Genomic DNA, 21,546 nt, shown 5'->3' on the forward strand with positions numbered 1-21,546 from the left:
CCAACATAAGTAAACAAAGTATATTTTGTATGCTAACATTTAATATTTACAGTATATTGCTCATTTTAAGCATTACCAGAACATTTTGGGTACACTGATTTCACAGAGTACATAGCAACTAACGTTATTTAATGCTAGGAGTCTGGTGCCAGTTCGTGCTATGTGATTGCCGCGTAGTGGCTCGCTGTGGCACCAATTGGCGCCGGCCTAGTGGACTCCTAGCATCATTGGTGCAACTTGGCTCGTGCCATTACATTCCAGTGGATTCCAATAGGTGGATTGTTTGCAACATTTGGTTCCACTTGGTGGACACTTTGCGGCGATTGCTTGATGCAAGTGGTGCGATGAAGATTTTAAACATTTGGAAAAAAAATTTGCCGCCGTTACGGGCCACCGTGAGCTAGTTGGAAGGCAGTTTGAGCCACTGCACGCCAGTAGGCACCTTATTGGTGACACTAGGCGCCATAGCATATTGCATTGGCGTAAACTGGCACCAACTGGCACAAACTGGCCCAGTGGACTCTTAACACAGGTCAACAACAATTGCATAGAGAGCATGTTATGTTTGTTATCACTAATCATGGCAGACTGACGTCTACTTTGGGACAAATCAGGATTCGGAACCTTATCTTTTTGAGCCTGAATATGAGCTCCAGGTTTTAGAAAAGCACCGGGCAAAAAGAGAGGGTGAAACATAGGCGCAAACGGGGGCCGAGAAAGTCAACAGAAATGGATGAATGGATGTTCTGCTGCACTGACTGGCACAGCGTGTTACTTACCATCAATGGAAAGGCTTTGTGTATCTTGCAAAGAGGGACACTGCTCCAAGAGACTGCATCACAATGAACAAATTGTTAGCGCTACCAAACCCTACAGAGGTAGAAACTCTTTTCAACCTATTTGAAACTTTTATCAGTGAAAATGGATGGAATCGACATTGGCCGATCCCGTCCGCTCTCGCTGGACTTCCTGTCTTTGTGAAAGTGATAGACATTTTGCACCCTGCAAAATGTACCTCAAATATGTCTCACTGGGGTGGTGCATTAATAAGCTATAGATTGGTGTGGCATTTGGGGACGAGTACTTGGCAGGGTGTGGAGAGTTTTTAAATAAAAAAGACATTTTTATGTTCATTACAAAAAAATGGAATGCCAGCCAAATTCATTCATTCATTTATTTCCTACCGCTTTTCCTCACGAGGGTCGCGGGGGTGCTGGAGCCTATCCCAGCTGTCTTCGGGCGAGAGGCAAGGTACACCCTGGACTGGTCGCCAGCCAATCCCAGGGCACATATAGACAAACAACCATTCACACTCACATTCATACCTATGGACAATTTGGAGTCGCCAATTAACCTAGCATGTTTTTGGAATGTGGGAGGAAACCGGAGTACCCGGAGAAAACCCAAGCATGCACGGGAAGAACATGCAAACTCCCCACAGAGATGGCTGAGGGTGGAATTGAAACCTGGTCTCCTAGCTGTGAGGTCTGCGCGCTAACCACTAGGCCGCCGTGCCGCCCACCCAGCCAAATTGATATTGATTCATTCATTCATTTTCTACCGCTTTTTCCTCACGAGGGTCGTGGGGGGTGCTGGAGCCTATCCCAGCTGTCTTCGGGCGAGAGGCGGGGTACACCCTGGACTGGTTGCCAGCCAATCACAGGGCACATATAGACAAACAACCATTCCAAATTGATATTATGAATTTAAAATTCCCCATTCAAATTTGATGCACCCTACTGTATATAGTTCCACTGTGTTCGCTCCTACATTAAAAAAGTTGCTGAAGCTTTGTTGGCGTGTTTTAGATGTTTTTTTTTTTCTACAACTGTACAGATCCCCTGTAAACGTCCCCTGAGACATTTCCCAGTAATGTCACGATGTTTGTTTAGGAAAACATAAATAGGACAACCACCTAGCAACCAATTGCACACTCGGTTGCACCAACAAATAAAATCTACCTGCGTGATTACACATTAACGTTCTGGGAATGTAATTTAATGACTTGTGGCAAGCAGCGTCAGGGCAGTATGTGGTGGCGGCATTGCTTTGTAAGCTTGATGGAAAAGTGGAGGCTGGTGAAGATGTGTAAAAGTAGGGGAATTATCATAAATAGTCAACATGGCGACCGACTGGGGGGTTTAGTGTGTGCCTCAAATGGGGACCAGAGAGTCTAATCTGCAATATTTGCTTTGCTCCACTATCACTACCCTCACAAGTATTGGGACACATATCTATTGTATTACAGTATGTAAAATAGTAAAGACAGATCACCAAAACTGTAAACTACAGCAGTGATTTTCAAACTTTTTTGAGCCACGGCACATTTTTTACATTGGAAAAATCTTGTGGCACACCACTAACCAAAAATGTTACAAAATGTCACCATGACCTCACACGTGCATCAATTAGTCTATGAGAGGAACAAGGTAGGCGTTGCCACACGGACCAATATTACATTGCTATGCCAGTCTTTACACCACAGACACTTGACAGTAGCCACGTTTACATGATGACTTTTTCTCTTTCCGAATGACCTTTCGGGAAACAATGGTATCCATAGAAAGGAATATTCCAATCTCTTGTTTACATGCGCGTGAAAATCAACCAGAATAGTCAATAGGACATGCCCAGTAAAACGTAAACATCATCATCACGTGATACCGGCTTCCCCGAGTTTTTCTTCCACTTGTTGGAATAACTCCGTATTGCCAGTTTTTCGTCTGTCCAGTCTTGAAATTTAGTTTGAATCAAAAACAAACTTTGCTTATTCCAGTGCTGATTGCTGGCCTCCATTTTTAAAATGAAGAACGTCTGGATCTGCGTGTTACGTCATATCTGAGCATGCGCTGAAAGAACGCACCCGGGATAAATTTAAACAGGAAAAGATCAAATTCAATCTTGCTCATATTTTATAATTAAACTCAGGACATGTTTTATATAGATATATATTTTCTTTTTTAATAAAACTGGACTTGTGATTGGCGTATAGAAGGGTTTAGATTCTGTTCCACAGATGGCGCTAATGCACACGAAAGCTGCTTGCCAACCGCCAATAAACAACAGAAGAAGAAAAACACCACGAAGAAGAAGAACGCACCCTGACAACTTTCCGTTTGAGCAAATACAAGATACCTCAATTGGATTGGTTAAAGGAATATTCCATCCCTGTTCAATTCTTTACGTTTGAGCAAATAAACCAAATGCAATTGGAATATTTGTGTCCATGTATACTATTGACATCATGACTATTGACATAATATTTACAAATGATGATTAATAAATGTTAATTATAAAAAGTGATATTGGATAATTCCTCATGGCACACCTTCGGTTTCTCAAGGTACACTAGTGGTTGAAAATCACTGAACTACAGAATCGACCTTCTTGGTTAAAGACTTTAAAAAGTCATCATTCTGTGTGACATCCACATTGACCAGCACCATAAAACACACACACAAGTGTCTCATATTTCAGTGTGTCCTTGTGACAAAGGGAAATATGTGTTGGCATATACAGTAACGTTCAGTAGCGCCTTCAGGTCACTGAGCTGTGTTGCTAGTCTCAGAAACTATGAAAGGAAATGTCAGTTCTGGTTTCTAAGCATAATGTTATGCAGAGCATATTTTTTTCCGAGACAGATTTGAATGATAAAAGAGATCGCTGATGTTATTGCACAGGGAGCAATACCTAAAGGCGCTGGATAGAATTAGGAAGAACATCATGAGTACTGGATATGAAAGACAGGCTGAGATGTGTTACTCCTCATCCGCACTACTGTAAATGTTTAAATATTTGATGGTAGCAAGCACTTCAAACGTACGGTATCGCCTAAATACAAAACTTCAGTACGGGCATCCAGAGCCAAGATAAGTAAGCCCACATTTGGTCATTTCACAAACTTGCTGGACATTAAAAAGATACTTAATCATTGCGAGTGGTAGCCATATTGACCACAATGAAAGAGAGAATGTGTCTCGTCTTTCAGGCTCACTTCTTCTTTTCCGAGACAGATTTCGACAAGATAACAGCACTGTTGTCGACAGGGAGCGATACCTAAGGGGGCTGGATTGGAATTAGGAAGAAGAGCACAATGCAGGCTAGAAAAGACAGGCAAGGGATGTGTGACTCCTTATCCACACTATAGTTTTAAATATTTGATGGTAGGTGGTGGAGAAGGGGTGACTGAATCTTGGTGGGATTGTGTAAAGTGTCCATCCAGGCAACCACCGGGAGGGCTGAGGGTCGGGATGTTACAAGAGGTGGCACAATGCACCGGGTGAATTATTCATCTCTCCCAGGTCAACAAGAGAGCAGCCTTATGGGTGGTCAGCAGAGGAGAACAAAGAGGGCCGAGGCTTTTAGCACACAGGCTACCTGCCTACCACCAGTGAAAATGGATAGAAGGTAGGCTGCCTTTATGTGGGATGGAATAAAAGAAAGTGAGGCAAGAAAGAAAACACAAAGGCAAAGATGATGTAAGAAGTGGTTTTAGCCAAACCGAGGAACCGACTGTTGAAGCTAAAGAGGCCTAAAGTTTCTACTGCACGGTTTAGAACAGGGGTCTCAAACTCAATTTACTTGGGGGCCACTGGAGCTCGGGTCTGGGTGAGACTGGGCCGCATCAGGTTTTCCAAAAAAAAAAAAAAAACGCATTTATTAAAAATGAAAAAAATTTAAAAACTTTGGCTACCCTACCAAGAGTTAGTACCCCAAGAGAAAAGGTGCTGGAACATGGTACAGAACAAATACTGTCACATAGTCAGGCAATGGAAACACAAGGAACCACTTGATGGAAACAAGCCACTTCTATGGGGCCTCGCTAACAATGCAATGTTATACAAGCCAGTACAGTACAATCTGGCATTGTCTGAAAGCTAGTCTGCACATTCCAATACATTCATTTTAATATGTATAGAGTTTGGACACTAAATGTTCTCTCTCTTGGACGTAGACAAAATGCATGCATTTCAAGAAATGTCATGAAGGGTAGCAGAAATTGACCTTTGCATCACAATTTGCTGGAAAATACAAGGCAGATAATTATAAGCAGCTGGTGTACTACAAGTACTACAAAGCCCTTGGCTGCAATATGTCACTGAAGCTTCATAACATGTTTTGCATTCCCATCTACATTTCTTTCCAGAAGTAACTTACTTATTGCGTGGAAATATGGAGTAATAACTATGAAAGCAATCTTCTCAGCTAAATGTACTGCAAAAAAGGTCAGTAAGGATAATTCATAATGCCGCCTACAGAGAACATACTAACTCCTTATTTCTAAAATCACAAATACTTCAACTTGCTGATATAGTTCATCTTCAAACAGCTAAAATAATACATAAGGCTGAAAATAACCATTACCTAAAAATGTCATCCAATACTTCTCTACAAGAGAGGAGAAATATGATCTCAGGGAAGAACTACATTTGAAACACTTCTATGCTAGGACTACGTTGTGCTAGCCATAGCATTTCAGTATGTGGAATCAAACTATGGAATGGATTGAGTAAGGACCTCAAACAATGCACAACGATGAGCCAATTCAAGAAACAATACAAGCAGTTGATGTTTGCTAAATACAAGGATGAAGAGTCTTGAACCAGTCATGATGTGCTATATATATCACTATATTGATACTTACTATGGTACCCATTATGTCATTGGATGGTCATATCACCTTGTACTTCGGTACCAGGTACATTATTAAAAAAAACAACCTGTAAACTGTATTATGGAAAGCAGGAAGTGAACAAATGTAACAGTTACTGATTGTAAAAGTACCAGATGGAGGGGTAGGATTTAATAATGGTAGGATTTAATAAGCTTTGCTTCTTCCTACTCCTTTTGGACATGTGGAACTGTGAACTGATTACGTGATGCATTCAATTGTAATCTGATGCATGTTCAAATGAAATAAAACCATTACCATTACCGGGACATTGCATCTATAAATCTAATGTATAAACAGATACATAATCTAACCAGCACAGTTCATCTATCAAAATAATGATATTTAGCCACTTTTATCTCAGAAGCAGATCGAGTCCAAACATTTGTAGACTAGTGTTTCCAATGGCATAATTGCAGTATGTTCATTTAATCCTGAAAAAGTCAAACATATCCAATTAAGCTGGTTAAATGCATTTAATGCATTTTTTTTAGTTCATGTGTTTGTATCTCTGGGAATGACTTTGAAAAGGGGGCCTTGTAAATAAGGCTTTTCCGTGTATTATAAATTGTGCTTAGAAGCTGCACTGAATTATGTTTAAAACCTAGATAAAGTCTGCAAAAGGTATTGAGAAAAAATTTCAAAACACGTCTTTTGCTAGTTGAATCAAATCAGTGTGACTCTTTTCTAAAGCACTCAGCATACAACAACATTCCCTAATTTGGTTCTTAATGCCACACATTCCGTTGCTTTCCATTTAGTCATTTAGTGTTTATTACAGATGACTTTTGGAGCTCAAAAAGGCTACCAACCTTTTGTATGTTTTTTTAGGCTTTTCAAGGCTTTAAACAGCTCTAATGTATCCGATCTTGTTGTCACTCAGTATCAATAGATGGAACCATCTGCTGGATGCACAGTGTGCCTCTCAGCAGATTATTGCCTATTGAACAGACAATAACCTGTTTAAGACAGATAGTAAAATGTGTAGCAGTACAGGGGAAAGGAGCATTGGAAGATAAATGCTTAGTACTGTAGGCATTCAAACGCTTTACTCCAATTGACAAATTGGTACAATAAGTCCCCTTTAAAAGCACCCAGTAGATACTTATTGAATTGCTACTGTTTTATTGATTAGGAGCCAAAGCAATATGTGCATGATGCCGTTGTATGAGAACAAGACATGAGTAATGAAGTCATGTTTAGCTGGAGGAAACAGACAGCATCTTGTGAGCAATAATTGATCATTTTCTTACCACATGACTGAGCAAGACTAAACCGGTTTTGGGAGATGACTTTCCTGCACATGTGGAGGATCCACCAGGGAACCCTAATCAGCCCTCTGCTTATGTGACATGTAGACCTTGTGACCCCTAAGTCCTGCTCCGATCATGGGTGGTCCGACATAACAAGGTAGTGTCTGCCTTCCACATGGTACAAAACAATAAACATATGTAGTATGTGATGTAGTAGTATGTGATATGTAGTATGTGCCACAAGAACAGTTTCTTCCCATCTGCTGTCAGCCTCATCAACAAGGCCCGGAACCCCACCTGACACTCTTCACACCCCACCTCTGCCTCATCCTGCCACTTTGACACCTTTACTTTTACTATATGCGTTACATTAACGCCCAGTTTGGACTTTTAGGAAAACAATCAGACTGCACTTCTGGAATAACAAACAAAAAACAGACTGTGTACATATATTTATACTGTTTATTTTGTATATTTTGTATTTTCATTCTTTTTTAATAGATGTGTCTGAACCTACGATACCAAAACAAATTCCTAGTATGTGTTTGATCATACCTGGCAATAAACCCTTTTCTGATTCTGATGTGTGTGATATGATAAATACAACGATGGAGTAGCTCCAGGTAGTAGTGCCCTATGGACCAGATACAAAACTCTTGTCTCGACATATGGGATAACATTCATGGGGATTCACTGTAATGTATGTGCATAAGGGACTTTAGATGGGAATCTGGAGAAAGTCATAATTAAAATGACAGATAGGGTTCAATCCCATCCACTGGCTCGTCTAATGCAGAGATAGGGTTAAGTCCATAGGAGACTCCATGGTTGGGTTTGGGACAGCAGTTATTGTATAAGGGGAGAATACTTTTAAAGTCACCTAAGGGTTCTTTCACAGTACCACAATTTGGACAGTTTTAATCAAACTTTGGTTTCCAACTTCCAAACTCTGGTTTTGCGAGATCACCGGGCCATCAAGAAACAGGTTAAAAAAAACATGTTAAAATCCTCACTCCATTTAATCACACATGCAAAAGTTAACACTGCATACTTTGGAGGTAAAAATATTGATGAACAAAAACATTATGAACAAAATTAAAGATATATCTTAATAAATTACAGCCATTATTCACTCGATTAAGTTACTGTTGCATTTTTGAGGAACTGATCGTCAGTAGTCTCTCAGTAGCCTGTCGACTTTTAAGCTGTGCAAAATTTGGACAATAAAACTATAGGGGCGGATTAACTCATAAACGCATAAATTCAGCTCACGTGATAAGATGGCACGTAAATATACTTATGTAAAAAACTACGATAACAAAATATAGGACTGGGCAAACAGACTTGTTTGTTCAACTGAGTCACAAAACTATGTTATACATACTTTGCATACATGACCAAAGAAATACACAATTTTAACTGTTGGACTTCTTACCACAACTACGTATTGCAGTAGATCATGTTTTAGTACAGCTTCTGAACTTTGATGATAAAAAAAAATGGACACTCGTGGTGAGCAAATGAGTGGCGCTGGAAACACCGACTGCAGCTGGGATTGCAAGGTTTATAGTGTGAACAATGTGTGGTTCCAATCATGGTTTGTGCGCAGTCACCTATATGTGAATGGTAATACACATAATATGGGTATTATTGTGTACAAAATATTTGGCAAAATAAACAAATGCAAACAACTTTTGGCACATTTACATTTATGATTGCAACTGTTTCAGGTCCTGTTGCAAGTGAATTCTGGTGTTTAAGTTTAAATACTGATTGGACCAAAGACACACTGTAGCATTCGAATGATAAATCCTGTGTTTAGAACGATGACAACAAAATTTTTTTTGTCCATTTTTGTGTCAACTTCATTGCTTTATTCACACAAATACTGTGCGAGCAAAACAAATCCAGTTCCGATTGTGTGACGCACATGATCAGCATCTAATACACTATTAAGGAGCACATATGGGACAATGATGAGACCTTCTCATGTCGGCGACAGGCCAGTTTGTGGAGGTGTGGCTGTTTATCAAAGCTGACAAGGCAACCTGGCGCCTTGCTGATCTAAAGCGGGTAGGACAAAAGACTGAACACACACCAGAGCGCTATTGCTACCGCTGCCCGAAGAGATGTCAAACACAATGATGTGAGAGAGGCAGCAGAGGGACTGTACTGCTAGCGACTATGACCTAAGCCAAAACTGATAAATAAATATGCAGACGCGGACATACATTACTGGCATCCAAAGTCACCATGGATGGATGTTAAGAAGTGTCAGAGCAGCCCCAATGGATTTGTGACACAGAGTGTTAGTCTAATGGAGATTATAGCAAATGGAGAGAGGAAAAGCACCCTCTTAAGACTTCCAATTAAGTAATGGAGTACTTCTTGGATCAGAGGGGAAAAGAAGGAGTCCCCCTGAGACTACAGAAATTGAACACCATGGAATGCAGAATTGGACAAAACTTTCAGGAAAAGTATGCTGCACAAGTTGCCCAATGAATAAGAAACAGGGGTTGTGGTGGGAAATGGCTATTAGCAACCCCGCTGCGTACTGAAGTACGAGGTGATATGACCATACAATGGGTACCATAGTAACTGTCAATATATTGACAGTTCTATGGTACGCCTTTAACTGTTGGACTTCTTACCACAACTACGTATTGCAGTAGATCATGTTTTAGTACAGCTTCTGCTTGGACGCCACGGCAGCTGTTGAACTCCGATGATAAAAAAAATGGCCACTCAAGGTGAGCAAATGAGTGACGCTGGAGACACCGACTGCAGCTGGAATTGCAAGGTTTATAGTGTGAACAATGTGTGGTTCCAATCATGGTTTGTGCGCTGATGTGAATGGTAATACATATAATATGGGTATTATTGTGTACAAAATATTTGGCAAAATAAACAAATGCAAACAATAAAAAAGTGCAATATTACAATACAATGACTATGAAGCTGATGTCTACAGCTGTTTGCTTGTGGCCTGTGAATGAGTCAACAAGGACCAATTCAGTAAGACAGTTACTATGGTACCCATTATGTCATTGTACGGTCATATCACCTCGTACTTTGGTACGAGGTACATTATTAAACAAAACAAAACAAAACAAAACAAAAACTTAAACTGTATTATGGAAAGCAGGAAGTGAACAAATGTAACAGTTACTGATTGTAAAAGTACCAGATGGAGGGGTAGGATTTAATAAGCTTTGCTTCTTCCTACTCCTTTTGGACATGTGAAACTGTGAACTGATTATGGGATGCACTCAATTGTAATCTGATGCATGTTCAAATGAAATTAAACCATTACCATTATATGTACACTCTATAATGCTACACAGACAACTGCTTTTGCTCCATGACTTACACAAAATAAACACAGTTAGGACACTGATAAACTGATAAACGGCGTCAGGTTTGATGACTAGTCCAGCTTCATACTGGCCCATATTCACAAAACAGTTCAGTGTGAAATGCCGTTGACAGATTAAAATGCATTTCTTTAACTGGTCGGGAATCAGGAACTCCAATCACTTGTGCCTGATGGTGGCGTCTTTAGGAATTGGAAACAAATTTGTCTTCCTGTGAGCAATTGTTAACAACATAAACACAGAAGCAGAGCTTGGGGAGGGCAGAAAGCATATCTGGCCCACAGCCATGCCCATAAGGAAACACGCTCCTCTGTGACATCACAAAAGAACAGTTTTACCACGCCTTCTGAAACCTAGCATTTTGGACCATCCCAAACTCAGGGTTCACTTCCAAATGCGCAAACCTTATTATCTGAAAATGGCATTGTTTAACACGAGAATACATCATTCTAGCTACATTTTTAGGTCAGAAAAGTGGAAAAAGCATAACAGGTCCCCTTTAAATGATTGTAGGACAGAGTCAATTGCATCCATGGTGGAGAAGGCAGTCTAATCCTGTCTGGCCTTGCGGTAATCGCTTCTCCACTGTGTTGTTTCGCCTTTCTTACTGCTCAGATGCTACCTCAGATCGCATAACATTTGCAGGGGTGGACTTGTGTCATCTTGCTGGAAATTACATAACAACAACCACATTAGCTGAATACTTTGAATAAGGTCACATTTTACTCAACACACTCACTGAACATCCCATGTATGTTCAAGTCATCAGACTGAAGTCCAAGTCAAATCTCAAGTCATTAACATCAAACTCAAGACGAGTCCAAAGTAACCAAAATTGTGACTCAAGTCTGGCTTGAGTTCGAGTTGCGTGACTGGAGCCCTCACCTCAGAAGGTCAAAAGCCGTCGGGTTAATTTTGCCACACCGGGGCCTTCTGCACAGATAACTGATTCTACAATGAGGATCGTGTGTCAGACCTGCAATATGTCACATTTACCCACCTTTGCAATAATTTACAAAGAATATTCACGCAACGACAACCGCTGTCAGCACAAGACGGTAGAAGTGTGTCTACTCCTTTTCCAACATTGCGGAATACCCTAATACTGGTTTTGTTCCGCCTTTGTTACAGCTCACTACATTCAGTGTCGGTGCTGTTTATACAGAAAAGACCAGGAATAGCATCTTTTACACAGAAATCATTGACTCACATCTGCAAGATAGAAAAGGCAGATCTTGTGGCAACTCAGCTTTGTCTCAACATTCCCGATTGTGCCTTTTGGACAAAAAAAAATGGAAAAATGCCAAGTTTTACAGATTTTTGTGAAAGGGGTTAACAATTGTGTGTTTGGGCAGTCAAAGCCTCGCCTTAACCGACTTCATTTCTTTCTAAATAAATTGTGAAAAAGAGCAGCAAGGAAAATGCCAACGACACACATTGCAAATTTAAGAAAAAAAAACCCCATAAATCCAACAGTCACTGTCTCGACTCTGTTTACCATTTTGCAGCGAGTTTAAGCCATTTAATTGCACTGCTGGCCTGCCTCCACGTACTGCAGCAAGCAATCAAAGTAGTGCTTTGTTGCGCTTTCAAGCCAGCCAGCACGGAGACACCGAATTCTATTTCATTTCAAGTCGGCTGCAAGCCCGGGGGGGCTTTGCTCCTCTATTGCAATCCACTTTTTTTTTAAACGAGCGTGGATGTACAAATTAATGAAGAAAAAAAAAACAAAAAAACAGCCAAGTAAAAGAATTGCTGAAAGTAATTATATAACCTGACTAACAAACATGTTGTTTTAGCGTGTGTGAGGTGTGGAAAGGACAAATGAGGCACGTTCAGTGTAGTCTGCAGCGTTTAAGAGGGTCACCGGAGCGAGTGTGTGATGTGTGCATTTGTTGAGTGCGCTCCTGCACAGGCGCACAGATTATGCATGAATCTGGCCGCTTATCAGCTGACCTTTAAATTGAAGCAGCGGAGCGACGGCGGAGGCCCGGGGGCCGCCGCTGTTACCTGATTGGCCTGGGCCTCAGACTCTGCTGACAAAAGAAATTAACAGAGCAAGTAGGTGTGCATGGCTGCCAGGCAGGAAGAGTGACTGAGGGGAGATAGCGGGGAAGTTGGGGAAGGGATTGATACCAAAATATATTTCTCTTCTTAAAGCTTCAGTAGAGAAGTCATTATGTGCCGCCAAGCATGCTGAAGTATTACCTGGATTTCATCTCTTGCTAGCCGTCTCTTCTCTTTTGTCTCTCGGGTTTCTGTGTTTTAATAGCGGCGGCAGTGGAATCGGTGGGGGGTCAGGGGGGGGTTTCTTGGCAAGCTGTGATTGCTTGATAGATAGATATCTCCTATTGGCGAGGGCGAGGTGGAAGAGGAGACGGGGCTGAGGATGAGGTGTGTGTTCTGTCATCCTCAGGGAAGGGGGTCTGTGCGTGCCTGTGGAGGATGATGGATTACATGGGGGCCACTGCTTTCTGTGTGTGTTTTGTCTATACATATATGTATATATATATATATATATTAGGGTGCATCAAATTTTAATGGGAAATTTTAAATTCATAATATCAATTTGGCTGGCATTCAATTTTTTTTCTAATGAACATAAAAATGATGGGGGGGGAGTGACGTGGCACTATGTGCCATGCGCATACACCCCTCCCTCACTTAGAAATGCAAAAAGGTTTGTGGCAGCAAATAAGTGCTAATTAACATAATAACATTTAGCTTCTTTAGCTAACTTTTAGGAAATATACCTTTAGGGTTACTATGGAGCAGGTTGGAGCCCAACCTACATGAACCACCTGCTCAGCAATTTAAGCATCCAACCACCCATCCATCCATCCATGCAACCGTGGTGGGGCGTGACGTCAACTGTGTGTCATGCGCATTAGGGTGCATCAAATTTGAATGGGAAATTTTGAATTCATAATATCAATTTGGCTGGCATTCCATTTTTTTCTAATGAACATAAAAATTTTGCAAAGTTTTGAGGAAATCCTTTGAAATTTAGGGGTGCCACCTCACACATAAACCTGTGTAAAATTTCAGAAAATGTACAATTTCTAGTCTAATTGCCAGTACCACTCTCAATAAATATGAGGCATCAGCAATACTGTCTACTCTATATTACTGTTGTTGATGTTATGCTTGCTCAGCTATTAGCTAACTGTCATTAGCAAATTGTAGCTAGCTAATGTTAGCTACAGTCGAGGCAATGAGTGTTAAATACTTATAAATATGACTACAAATCATTCAAATTACAAAGACAAAACCACAAATTTGCTAGTAATATGTAATAGGAGTATAAATAGCAACAAAAACATAAAGATCACCCCAGAGTTCTTGAGCTGCAGTCTTTGCTGACCTCAAATCTCCATGGCGACCATTGAACTGTTCACCACTTTATTCCACAAAAAATTCCATCCAAAAATATTTTGTATGTGTTGTTTCTACATATATTGGAACACTTTTAGTACCCAGCCATATCAAAATTCAATAATTGTGTTTTTTAATGCACCCTAATATATACTTATATGTATGTATATGATATATGGTGTGTGTGTGTTTGCAGCCTGTTTGCAGCCTGTTTGTCCACATGAAAACAAATGAAGCATGCTAGTGAATTCATTTTTCACAATGGCAGCTGGTAAAGGTCATTAAATAAAGCAAATGTTTTCTAATGGGAATCTTCAAGTCCCATAGTTGGGAAAGTTCCTCGACCAGACTGGAAGACAACCCTGAATATAAAACAATATCAAACACAATGAAGACAGCCATTGAGATACTTTTGGTTTGGTGACTGCATCTCTTAAGGTTAGTGATGTGTGTGTGTGACAGGAGGAAAAGCAATAACTGGCTTGGGGAGTTGTTCGCCATCACATGTTGGTTTGCAGGTATAAATCTCTAAACCATGAATGCAAGTCATATATTACAATATATTACCTGTTGAATATGACCTGCAAACCACGGCCATCTCTGTGTAGAGTTTGCATGTTCTCCCCGTGCATGCGTGGGTTTTCTCCGGGTACTCCGGTTTCCTCCCACATTCCAAAAACATGCTAGGTTAATTGGAGACTCCAAATTGTCCATAGGTATGAATGTGAGCGTGAATGGTTGTTTGTCTATATGTGCCCTGTGATTGGCTGGCAACCAGTCCAGGGTCTACACCGCCTCTCGCACGAAGACAGCTGGGATAGGTTCCAGCACCCCCGTGACCCTGGTGAGGAAAAGCGGTAGAAAATGAATGAATGAATGAATATGATCTGTCAGAATCAGAATCCTGATTCTGTTCATTACTTTTATGGACGGATTTTTTTGGCACAGCCATGGCCTGGGGGCAATCTGGTTTGGTGACAGATGAGGTGGCCAGGGCATCAAGTCAGGATGCCCCCCAGACGACTCCCTGGGGAGGTGTTCGGGACACATTCGACAGGTGTTGGGGAAGACCCATGACACGTTGAAGAGACTATGTCTCTCAACTGGCCTGGGAATGCCTTGGGATCCTTTCGAGGGTCACGAGTATGCTGGAGCCTATCCCAGCTGTCGTCGGGTGATAGGCGGAATACACCCTGGACTGGTCGCCAGCCAATCACAGGGCACATATAGACAAACAACCATTCACACTCACATTCATACCTATGGACAATTTGGAGTCGCCAATTAACCTAGCATGTTTTTGGAATGTGGGAGGAAACCGGAGTACCCGGAGAAAATCCATGCATGCACGGGGAGAACATGCATTCTTTGGTATGTTTTCATGAACTAACAACCCAAGAGAGGAGTAATACATTGTAATGTATAACAATACCAACATTTGACTAATAATGCCTTACATTGCTGTCTTATAGCACACAGTACACTCAAGCTGGACTGTAGTGAACAATGTCTTATTATTAAGATGTCCAACATTGGTCTTTCAGTTTGTGTTGCACAAAAAAAGGAGACGCATGGTGGCGAAGACAGACTGGCCCACCTCGCCACCGCATCTGTCAGCATCGGAAAAACCTCAGCAGCACGGAAAAGCCGCTATCATAATCTTTTGTGTATGCGTCGGCAATACACAAGTGCACTGCAATACCTTATCATAGCTGACCACATTCCTACAGCAGAAAGATAAAGGAGGCCAAATGAACTACATCACCCTATGTTGGTGCATGTGTGCGTGAGGCTGTGAGACCATGTCAGTGATGAATAGGAGTTTAAGGACTTACACTTTCCAGATAAGCGCAGAAAACCAACGGGGACGACACAACAATGCCACAATACAGGCGAAAATAAATATAGCATGACCACCTACATACGACCTTGTTGAGAGCGTACGATGAAGCAGAATGTGTGCAACCATCTTCTTTTACTAAATAGTGACAAAAAATATTCCCACAAAAACAATATTTTTGGAGAATAAACGGTTTCATCTCTCAAAGTAGAAACTATTCCTAAAGTTAATTACTTAGTTGTTCTGTTCTTAGAATCGCTGAAAACAGTTCTAAGTGTGCAAATGTTGCAATGTTTTTGCTTTCCAAATAGTTTCTTCAATAATCTTATAAATTTTTACTTCGTAATATTATCCCCATAATATTTTCACTTATTCCCATAACCCAATTATTTTAAATTGTGTTTATACCCATAAAATCATGACTTAAAGCACAACTTTTTTTTGTCTTAAAACAAGACACTTCATTCTTTTAATTTACACTGTTTTTTTTCTTGTCAATTTTCTTTGTGTGATTAGGACTTTATTCCCATAATATTCTGTCTTTATTCCGGTAAAAATATGTTTTCTGCACCCTAATTTTCTGAAAAAATGTAATAAATGATACGTAAATTTGTTGTCATATATTTTCTTCTTTAATATTTCAGATTTATGCTGCTAAAATTATGCTTTCTGCACCCTAATTTTCTGATTAAAAAAATGTAATAAATGATAACTAAATTTGTTGTCATATATTTTCTTCTTTAATATTTCAAATTTATGCTGCTAAAATTATGCTTTCCGCACCCTAATTTTCTGATTAAAAAATTTAAAAAATGATAACTAAATTTGTTGTCATATATTTTCTTCTTTAATATTTCAAATTTATGCTGCTAAAATTATGCTTTCTGCACCCTAATTTTCTGATTAAAAAAATTTAATAAATGATATGTAAATTTTTTGTCATATATTTTCTTCTTTAATACTTTAAATTTATGCTGCTAAAATGATGTTTTTCCTCATAGTGTTACAGCACAACATGTTGTGTTACATTTTTAAATTTTTCTCTTAATATTTTGACTAGGCGGCATGGCGGTCAAGTGGTTAGCACGTAGACCTCACAGCTAGGAGACCAGGGTTCAATTCCACCCTCGGCCATCTCTGTGTGGAGTTTGCATGTTCTCCCCGTGCATGCGTGGGTTTTCTCCGGGTACTCCGGTTTCCTCCCACATTCCAAAAACATGCTAGGTTAATTGGCGACTCCAAATTGTCCATAGGTATGAATGTGAGTGTGAATGGTTGTTTGTCTATATGTGCCCTGTGATTGGCTGGCGACCAGTCCAGGGTGTACCTTGCCTCTCGCCCGAAGACAGCTGGGATAGGCTCCAGCACCCCCGCGACCCTTGTGAGGAAAAAGCGGTAGAAAATGAATGAATGAATGAATTTTGACTTTAATCAGATTTTTTTCTTCTTTTTTTAATGTTGTTTTGTTTTCTTGTTAAATTATATTTTATAGTATGTGCCACGGTCCAATAGTGGGCCTCCAGGCTGCTCTTTGGACACCTTCGGTCTAAAACAGTGTAGGCTAATTTTCACTCATGGTAAGATTGCAACACTTGCCCTCCCATTCGGCAACCTCCTAAAATAGGTCGGTATCAGCAGAGTGTACCTCTGCTTTACCCCCTTATCCCTATTCTGTGATGACGTGCGGCGGATGAGTACCTTCCTTCACTGAGCTCTGAGGAAGAATTTGACGGTCGAGCGAGCACGTCTCTCCTTCATAAGAAACATTGTTGCATTTCATTAGGGCTGAGATTCATCACAGTAAGCAAACAAGAGAAGCGTGCAAATCACATCGGAGGAATTCCTGCGCCGGCCCTCAACATATAAGAGCACACACAGACCATACACAGACGAGGCACAAACCAAACAAAGCCTGCAAGGGCTGATTCGGGAGACAACGGGGGTACATCAAGGACTCGGCGGCAATGTGATTGCTCATTATTGTACTCTTCAAAATGATGCATGAGTGTGTCAGTCGGCTGCCTGGAGTTAAACTAGCTTTTTTTTTTTTTTTTTAGAGCTCCTTTTTCAGAGGCCTGGACCCAGGAGAGACCAAGACTGTTTTACTTATCGGAGAACACTTGAGAGTCTGTTTTGGAGATGGCTAAAGGTCCAGCTCTGACAGTGGAAAAATAGCTGCATTAAGGCTCGTATACAGGCCAATTTAAGGGGTCGCAACCTTGTCTTCCAGTGAGAGCGACACGGTCGGAGTGTGTGAACGGAGCCTGGGGGGGATCTGTCCCACGATGAGATGCTGGTGATATCTGACTGTAGCCCTGACCCTACAGCACTGGCTGTCAGCATATTGATTCATAGCCTCAACAACTGAGGAGAAAAGGGAAAGGGGTCAGGGCAGAAAGCCATAAATGGGGACAGAGTGTGATTGTACGTCTTGGTGTGTGCATGTATGAGAGAATCCAGGCGAGTGGATAGTGGGCATTGTACACTCCATATACACACACACACACACACACAGCCGAAGCCATTCCTTGACATTGAAGCCAACAGCTGCAGACAGGAACACAACAGATGCATTCATGACAGATCTCTTGCACATACTGGACACTGGTCTTGTTGTGGCTCCCCAGATAAGAGGAATTCCACACAAGTTCTGGGAGTCAGAGTGTGTGGGAGATGCAAAGGGATTAGTTAAGTCAGCAAGTGTGAAACAATAGCAACGCTTGTTTTGAGACAGCTGACTGAGCGTGGGATGAAGCAGGGGGATGTATAAATAATATTAGGTTATAGATGGACTTCCATAGATGATTTGATTTACATGTAAATAAAGTACATACCAGAGTGGGAGAGTGGATAGAGTACACATTCCAATCAACTTTCAAGTCATACTTCAACCTCCATACCTTCACCCCTGAAATCCATTCATTCATTCATCAAAAAAGCCAACTTTTAAACCAGGGGTCTCAAACTCAATTTACCTGGGGGCCACTGGAGCTAGGGTCTGGGCCGCATCAGGTTTTCCCCCAAAAAACCAACACATTTATTAAAAACAGAAAAATACAGTAAAGTCTCGTTATATCGATATCGGTTAAAACTAATTACTACTTATTAAAATACTATTTTCATTTCCCGGCAAATTTCTAGTCTTTTATGATATAATTAGCTCCGTTAGTACGATACCCGGTTATTATGATAATCCGGTTAGTATGATGCCCTTTTCATCTCCCGCCAGCCAATTTGGTCTGCTTATATCGATACAAAAGCAGCTTAAATCAAATCAAATCATTACTTAAGGATTTCAATACCAAAAAAGAACACGGCGAACGGCTGCTTCCAGTCAACTTTATTTTTCACACTTCCACCACCAGAGTGCAGCACACACAGCGGAAAACACCCGTCCCTCGCGCCTACCCCTCCGGGTGGCAACACCTTCCCTATCGATAGTTCCGGGGTGAATTATGTTCCGGCATGAATTATGTCCCGGTAACCGGTAATCACTACAGCGCAAGTTTATTTTTATTTACTGTAGTACAAAATGTATTGTAGTACAAAAGCATGCTAGATACGCAATCCATGAACTCAAGGAGAAAATTACATGCCATATCAAAGATCTGCCCACTTTTAATGCAGTTCAGCGCAGGATCGGATATATGGATAGTCCGGTTATATCGGTATTTTTTCCGACTCCCGAGAATATCGATATAACGAGACTTTACTGTATACAAAGTTAATTTTTATTTTTCTACACAAAATAAGAATATAGAATAAGAATAAAGAAAATCAATCAATCAGTACTAAATAAATATAATAATAATAAAACGACAAATAATAAAAACTTAAGAAACCACATATAGTTGGTGGGTAGACAAATTATTTTTTCAGATTAAAATGAACAAAGCATTATTAGAGCCCTGTAGACATGACAAAACACGACTATAGTCACATTTATACTTTTTTTATTTACAACATATTGCGCAACTGCAAGGTCTTGAGACACATGGTAACTCGCAAACTAGAGAGCTAGCGACCTAAACGGTAGCCTTCAAGTTATTTCCTTTAAACTTAAATAGCCAAAAACTTACCACTTCCACACAGATAGGGAGGATAACTATTATAACAGTTATTTAACCTTTAACATGAACATTAATCAAACGTAATCATTTTTTCTGGGTACATGATACCATACAGCATCCATATCAAACTTGCGCGGGCCGCACTAACATTAAACTTTCATGTCAAGGCGGGGGCCTCAAACTAGTGTCCTGCGGGCCACATTTTGTTTGAGACCCCTGCTTTAAACCATATCCACATTCTCCATTCAACCAACCATTCACTCATTCAATTGCAAGTACTAAAATCTATCCATTCTTTGACCCAGCGTTTGTTTTCCCCCCACTTTAAACCCTTAATCCATTCACTGAACTGCCCCGCTTTTCGTGCAACCCATCCTGAAGACTTAAAATTCATCCATTCAGTCGTTAAACCAATTCATTCAGTCTATCCATTTGTTCAATGAGCCAATCAACATCCATCCAGCCACCTAACTCTAACCCTAAACCCTAACACCCTAAACTCTATTTATTCATTGATCAAACTGACCAATAACCCTCAAATCTGTTCGTCAAAGAGACCAACCCTACACCAATTCACCTCATCATGCATCCATCTGTTAGAGATGGGAAATGTTCCACTCTGTTAAGCAGGCCTTATCTGCAACAGAGAGATAACACACCCCATGACTTTTCTATTGGAACAAAAGCAACCCTGTTCTTCTTTAATTAACTTCACACATATGCATAGATTTATTACAGGTCATATTTTCTGTCTCGTGGCCAGGATCCTTAGTCCTCTATGCAAGAATTGGCTGAAATAAGATCAGACTAATCCATCACCTACCAGGCCGAAGAGGAAGAGGAACTCAATTTCACTCAGTTTTCACTTCAGAGACCGTTGACCGTTCACTCCAGTGCTGGCATTGCAATTGCTTGTGTGTACTCATTTTTATTATGATACGGTTAAACTTGACTCATTACCTTGTTCTGGTATCTACAACAAAATAATATGGGTGGGCAGTGCCCCACCTTAACACATCCATCAACGTTACCAACCTTTCAAACACCCAGCCTTCGTCAAATCCACTCATTAGTCCACCCATCCAGAGACCAAGCTATCAATTATTCAACCTTCAAGGATCAGCAGCTTTTTGGGAAATTGTAAGCACCGCAAACTTTTTTTTTTTCAGATTTCATTCTCTCTTCTGGCAGCTGAGCAGGCGACTCTCGAAGGCCCGGAGAGCGGTCAATATCAGGGACGCCTGCCAGGTGAGAGGTTGGCTCAGGTTTAATTGATGCACAGACGAGGCAGGAGGCAGGAGAAGAAGGCGGCCACTGTAACTACCAGGGCTGAGCTAAACTATTCCTTGTGGGGTTCACTTGGCCAACTGCTGAGCCTGCGCCGTAGCGGAGACGCTCAGCTTCGGAATGGTTTAGGGGATTGATTTGACAGCTAATTTAGTGAAAGGATTTGCATAAGGCCTTGTACTAATAAGGCCGGCTTTTTCCTTTGTCTTTCAATGCTATCTTTGAAGACTCCCTTTTTTTTCTCTTAGACTTCAAGAAATAGTTACAGATTATGTCAGCGAATTACAGAGACAAGAGATTTAAATTGGATATTGATTACAAGACTAAGAGGCCTTGTGTTTTTTCCTGTGTTGAAATGATTGGTTCACTTTTACATCCCGACTGAGCTTTCACTGCTAAATACGCCACACGTCTATATAACGGTTCCCCATGCCAACCAGGTGGAGGTGGTTCTTTCAGCGAGAACAAAGTCAACAAGTTGGACTCAAAGGCTAATGCGTTAAATGGCAGATATAAAAAGTGAATTCAACATCCAGTACAGTCAAACCAAAAGGCAACGCTTTTTCTGCACAAAATGGATTCAACCCTATCACATTTAACACAGTTCCTTGACATAAAAACAAGCTCAAACATTCATAGTGCTACAACGGTAGCGCCACACACACACACACACAAA

The 21,546-nt window shown here is 40.7% G+C and overlaps 1 protein-coding gene across 2 annotated transcripts in view; it reads right to left on the reverse strand.

Moving 5' to 3' along the window:
* The window catches only part of pacrg (PARK2 co-regulated), a 195,237-nt gene that overhangs the window by 57,395 nt on the left and 116,296 nt on the right, over positions 1–21,546 (reverse strand). The window lies entirely within an intron of this gene.

The sequence above is a fragment of the Doryrhamphus excisus genome, linkage group LG14 (assembly GCF_037039965.1).
Source record: "Doryrhamphus excisus strain RoL-2023G ecotype Guam linkage group LG14, RoL_Dexc_Guam_v1.1, whole genome shotgun sequence".
Taxonomy (NCBI): domain Eukaryota; kingdom Metazoa; phylum Chordata; class Actinopteri; order Syngnathiformes; family Syngnathidae; genus Doryrhamphus; species Doryrhamphus excisus.